This window comes from Vicugna pacos, unplaced genomic scaffold (genome assembly GCF_048564905.1).
Source record: "Vicugna pacos unplaced genomic scaffold, VicPac4 scaffold_204, whole genome shotgun sequence".
NCBI classification, from domain to species: domain Eukaryota; kingdom Metazoa; phylum Chordata; class Mammalia; order Artiodactyla; family Camelidae; genus Vicugna; species Vicugna pacos.
In genome coordinates, this window is record NW_027328883.1 from 193,785 (window position 1) to 200,019 (window position 6,235).

At 42.9% G+C, this 6,235-nt stretch overlaps 1 long non-coding RNA gene across 2 annotated transcripts; it reads right to left on the reverse strand.

Moving 5' to 3' along the window:
- Positions 1-4,738: 4,738 nt before the first annotated feature.
- Positions 4,739-6,023, reverse strand: LOC140695433 (uncharacterized). Of its 2 annotated transcripts, XR_012071133.1 has the most exons (3): positions 6,009-6,023; positions 5,321-5,486; positions 4,739-5,119 (listed from the first exon to the last, which is right to left on the reverse strand). It is a non-coding gene; the product is annotated as an uncharacterized lncRNA (long non-coding RNA). The 2 variants fall into 2 exon arrangements; XR_012071132.1 differs by lacking the exon at positions 6,009-6,023 and having other exon boundaries at positions 5,321-5,682.
- Positions 6,024-6,235: the final 212 nt, after the last annotated feature.

The following is a 6,235-nucleotide window of genomic DNA, read 5'->3' on the forward strand; positions in this document are numbered from 1 at the left end:
AAGAGTCAGTTCTTCTGCAGTAAATTTGTAAATTTAAAACAATCACAATAAAAATGCCATGAGATTTTTTTTTCTGGAGCTAGACAGGTTCATTGTAATGACCATTTGAGGAAATAAAGGAGCAAACAATAGACAGGAAAACCCTGAAAAGGAAGACCAAGGAGGGGAGCCACACCTACAGATACTAAAACCTGTGATAAAATCTGTGTAACTAAACAGTGTGGTATTGGTGCCTGCATTGAACAATGAAACATATGATAACGTGTCTAAATAGACACAAATACATATAGAAATGTAGTCTATGTCAAATCAAGGCGGGGAATGGGCTTTAAAAAACAATGGCATTGGAGTAACTGAATAGCCATGTGGAAAAAGATAAAATTGGGCCTATTCCTTACACTGTATACCAGAGTAAATTCTAAATGGATCAGTGACCCAGGTGTAAAAAATGAAACCATGCAAATATTATTTTACAACCTAGGATTCTTTTATATTCTAAAAGAGCTACTTAAAATTGAGAGGAGGCCAAAAACGCAATAGAAGAATAATACAAATTGTGAGTAAATAATTCACAGAAATGAGTATGATTTTTAAATGTATGAAAATGTTACTCCTAACAAAAAACATATCCAGGCCTTCCAGTATCATAGGCTGTTTCCCGCCTCCCCACCCCAGAGCTAGACAAGTTGATCTTACAGTCCATCTAGGGGGGTAAAAATGGCACAAATGGACAGGAAAATCTTGAAAGGGAACAACAACGAAGGGAGCCGTTGCTACCGAGATGGTTCCTCACTTACTGGATTGAAAAAATGTTTGTCAGCGCTGGCCAGGGTGTGAGGAAGCAGGCAGTCTCATCTATTGTTGGTGGGACTGCAAAATGGTACAATCTCAGTGCAAGGGAATTTGGCAACAGCCAGCAAAATATATACCCATTTATCCTTTGATTCAATCATCTATTTGTAAGGACCTCCCCCCTCCCCTACCCATCTCAGAGAGATACCAGCAAAATACAAAATGCTGTATGCTCAAGGCTATTTAAGGAACACTGTTTATTAGCTTTTTTATTAGTAAAATTCTGGAACCTACCTAAACATTCACCAATAGGGAATGGTTGAAGAATCATAGTAGGTAGGTAACTCTCTTCTCTAGTATACATGATCTTCAGAGTATATTATGATGTGAAAAAAGAAAAGTGCAGAACAATGTATATAATGCTATCATTTATCTGGGCAAAGAGGAGAGAGAGAGAGTGTGTGTGTGTCTGTATAAATGTGTGTATATATATTTATATTTATATTTAAAGCAGGATACACGAAGAAAACACATGGAAATGGCTACAAACGTGGAAGAGGAGAGATCAGAGTGGAGAGTACAGAAATGGAAGCTAGACTTTTCTTAAAGTAACTAATGTGTGGTTTGAGTTCTAGAATCAATAAGTGATTTGTGGAATGATAAAACAAAAAGACAAGCTTTAAAAATTAAAAACCAAAATGAAACAAATGGGTCTGTAGTTTTGTACCAAGTTGATGAATTACTCTTGCGGAATTTAACTCTTTCAAATGAATTTAAAACACGGTAAGTTGCCTGTATATCCCAAATGGGAAAAATAGCATAAGGATAAAAATAACCACAGTGCATCTTGAGCTATATTAAGTAATCATATTGCTAGTAATACTATTGCAGTTGTAGGCCCCTGACTGTGGGAGCAAAGGAACGAGCCTTGGGCCGGAATGGTAAACAAGTTATAAAAAGCTGCAGACTCAGAGGTGAGAAGGCTGGTTAGCCAAGGACGGGTAAGATCCCCAGAGGGGGGCAACCGCCTGAGTCCAAGAAGAATATTGTGAAGCAGCCGTTTCTCATACGTTCCGCCCTGATAAGTTGTAAGGCTTGCTGGTGCCAACACGAACATGATTTGCCAAAATGTAAAGGGTCTTCTGACCTTGAGCCAGACGCTGCCTGTTAACCATTTCCCTTGTCATTCTTCTTTGCTATATAAGACTGTAACTTAATAAAGCTTCAGAGTAGCCATCAGTTCTCTCCGTGTGTATGTGTACATGATATCACGACACCAACAGCAATTGTTATTTTTGATATGTATGCATAGAAATATAGTAAGAATGAAGGGGGGGATAAGTAATTATGTGGGCGTCCTTAGATGTTCAGTGTAAAAGAAAAGAGATAATACCAAATTGAGTAAATTAATCTTAAATTCGAACGGAAGTAGCAGGATCTTGTGAAATATCAAATGTGAATTCATTTCAGTATGAACTGAAGCTGTCAGTGTGGACTCTCACAGAAATGTATTTCTTAGCTGTGTCCCCTGCCAAGGCCTAGAAGCAAGGATCTAGTTGCAGTGAGTACCCTTAGTGTCCACATTACGATCTCTAAAACCAACCAGAGCTCCTTGGAGAAAGAGCTGGTTCCAGATCTGAGATGGAACATGGACAAGATGAGCCTGGAACATCTTATGTTACCCCAAAGCTAGGATATATGTTGAGGTTGTGTCAAAAGAACACAAGAGGCAGAGTGAAAGTGCTCCTAATGGCTAAAGGAAGAAATATGTGAGCATCAAAGGAGTAATAAACGCAGAAATGCAGTGCTTTGAGTCCCAAATGCATTAACACCCATGAGTTCATTACAATACAGAAAAAAAAAATTCCTTGGTCACTTTAAGTGATTGGAGCTGGATCACCAGCCCATCATTCTGAAGGAGGAAGAATAGAGCATTAGTTCTACATTTCTTATATGAACCATATTTTAGAAAAATCAAATAGGTATAAAGTTATGCTTTATAGTAGAATTCCAGGCAAAAAATATACAAAAACAATAAAGTTGGGAAAAATCATTTTCCAACACCTAATGAATTAATGGATCTAGGTAATAGCAACCCTCCCTGGCTGCTAAATCCATTATGTAGAGGTTGATATGTCCACGGAACCTGCACCATGACTTTCTTGGGGCAAGTCCTGATTTACATTGGTTGTCCTGTCATCATTACTCATACTATACCTTCCTTCACCCTCTCTTCAAAATAGTTTCCATTTAGATGATAAAGGGTATGATCAAGCCAGTGATAGGAAACTTTGTAATGAATGGGGCAGGCTTACAACACCTGAGCTCACTGCTCAATTTTAATATCACAATAAAAAGAGACACAAAGACACTATCTCCTGATGGGCTGTGTATGCAATAGGAAATACGAAGCACCACGTGTGACGTGCTTTTGCCAAACCCAAATCTGATGGAGTCTCAAGCTCTATCAGTTCAGGGTGTACACCAGTGAAAGAAGACCATGTTAAGAAATACAGCACGGGAGTGATCTGCCATGTCCAGGATTTCCAGACTCCAATGAGACAATGACCTAGTCTCTTCAACAAATAAACGACAAGAAACAAGAGAAGGGAGGACTGTTATGGATTAAGGGAAATTTATAAAACATATCAAAGAAATGTAGCCTGGATATCTGGTTAGAAGTCTTATTTGAGCAAGACACTTAGGAAATCATTGGAGAAATACATTGACCAGGTATTATATAACATTAGTGAACTTGTTATTTTATGTATGTTGATAGTATTCTTATTTTGTAGGGTGGGTTGTGAGTAAAAATATATCTAGGAGTGGAGACAGGGGCAGTGGCAGATTTGGAGGGGGGTAATAGGTGAAACAGAATGAACTGTATTTTGATCATTGTTGAAACTGGGTGACGAATACATGGAGATCATTATACTATGCTACCACTTTTGTGCATGTCCCATGTTACAAGTTTCAAAAAACACTCCTATTTTCCTTCTCCATATACTCAAAGCCTCAGAAAACCTCTCAGTCCTTCTCTGCTCTTTTTGCCAGCATGGCGCACAGTGGGGAATGTGTGGGCTTTGGAGTCAGACAAACTTAGACTCAACACTAGGTGATCTAGAACACATTACTTAACTTTGCTGGTCCTCAGTGTCTTCCTCTGCAAAATAAGATAACCCTCATCTGCCTTGCAGAATTGGTGTAAAGATTAAATATCCAAACCGCTCATTAATGACAGTCATTATTATCTTTCGATTAGTCCCTAACCTAGTGCCTGGACCATGGTAGGTGCTCAATAAATCTCTGTTTAGGGACTAAATGAATTCATTATGTGTGAATTGTTAGAACAACTGGAAGTTGAATCATGGTGATATTCTATTTCATTCCTCTTAAAACGATCATTCTCTTCTTCCTTTTGCTCGCAAACTATGCTTCAACAGTGATAAACACCGTAATTACTAAAAATACAGGGTTATATATCTTGTAGAAATGACCTCTGTGTTCCTAATATATGGGAATATGATATGCACTACCTCTGTTCTCAGTTGTAAAAATAACCTTTCCCCAGTTAGTGGGTTTTACTTTACTTAAAAATTTTCCACTTCCTTTTAATATATTTGTTTCAGAGAGGGCTCTCAAAGTAAAGATGATGGAAACAATTCTAGTACCAGCTTGATGCTTGGTTTAAGTGTTACAGGCTCCCTTGAAGAAAGTTCACAAGAAGCCATGGCATATTGTTGAGTTTTGTTTTCAGTGCTCAGTCCTGAGCCAGTCTTTTTCTCCGATGTCTGGCTTACTGTGACCCCCACCCCCTACCCTGCAAACACCTCCACCCCTCCTCACACACCTGCTTCTTCCCTTCCCTCCTTTCCCACGTTTAGAGAACACACATACACACACACACACACACACATACACACACACACACACATACACACACGCACAGTTTTCAAACTTGTTGATTTTATTTTAATCACCACTATGCCTGAACAAGGTTGGTGCATGGTTTTGTCTCTAAGCAGTTAGCCATGTCTCAAGCGGCCAGACCTCAGAGACTTGGCTGATAGTCCTGAGGTCTCTGGCCTTGTTCTGAAGTTAGCTGGCTGCTCAGGTCATCACTCAAAGTGGTGGAGATCTCCACGCTCTCTTGGGCCTGCTTTGGCTCATTTTGATTCAGTTCCTCATTCTGTCTGTGATAATGGCCACATCGTTTTGACCCTCTAGCTTTCTTAAGTTTTCTTGAAGGACTTGGGGTTTTTGGAAAGGCTTTTCTTCTCGAACTCCTTTGAAAGGACCTTTTTATCCTCATGGTTGTCTGGGCCACCTGGAAAGGTAACAGGCTGAGCAGGGCGTTGATTCGGGGCGGGGCGGGGGGGGAGAGGGTGGAGGTGGAGGGGAACAGGGGATTCAGGAAGAGGAATTCGGTCTCAGGAGGGGGTTTGTGCCAGGTGAGGATGGGGTAGGGGTCTTGTGGGAGGGTAGTCAGTGTGGAAGAAGTGGTGGAGCATGGGTGCGGTCATCTCACCTTCGCACTGCCTCTGGACTGGTGTTGCCAAGTGGACTTCCTCTTCTTCCTCCTTTTGGTGCTTTAGGGTAGGTTGTTCCACAACTGTGCCCAGTGCTTGTGGTTTCCTAGTCACCTTCACCATGACAGTGCTTCCCAGTGGTTTACTGCAGGCCTCCTAGACCCCCTATATATGCCCCTCCCCAGGATAGAGGCCACACCCTTCAGCTTTGTTTGGTCAGCAAGGCTCTCCCCCAGCCAATGGTAGCACTGGAGGGGCTTAGACATCACAAAGCACTATCCAGAAACAAAAAGTATATACAAAACAGAAGGAGACTCACAGATATACAAAGCAAGCTTCTGGTTACCAAAAGGGGAAAGGGAAGCAGTGAGGGACAAGTTAGGAGCGTGAGTGACTCAGGCGGCATGTAGCCTCCCCTTGGAATCCCCGAGGCCCCGCCCCTCATCCCAGGACCCCAGTCCCTCTGAGGCCCGGATGGCAGGAAATTCCGTCGGTGCTCACCCTGGCCCAAGGCCTCCAAGGCCCAACACTCTCCCGGGGTGCAGGAATCCTCCGTTCTCCCTCGGGGTCCTCACTATGACTCAGGCAGCATGTAGCCTCCCCTTGGACCCCCCGAAGCCCCGCCCCTCATCCCAGGACCCCGATCCCTCTAAGGCCCGGATTACAAGAAATGCAGCCGGTGCTTACCCTGCCCCAAGGCCTCCAAGGCCCAACACTGTCCCGGGGTGCAGGAATCCTCCGTTCTCCCTCGGGGTCCTCACCTTGACTCAGGCGGCATGTGGTCTCCCCTCTGGCCACCCGAGGCCCCGCCCCTCATCCCAGGACCCCAGTCCCTCCGAGACCCGGATGTCAGGAAGTCAGGGCCCCACGAGTGCTCATCACACCCAGGCCCTCCCAGGGCTGACAGCAGGGGC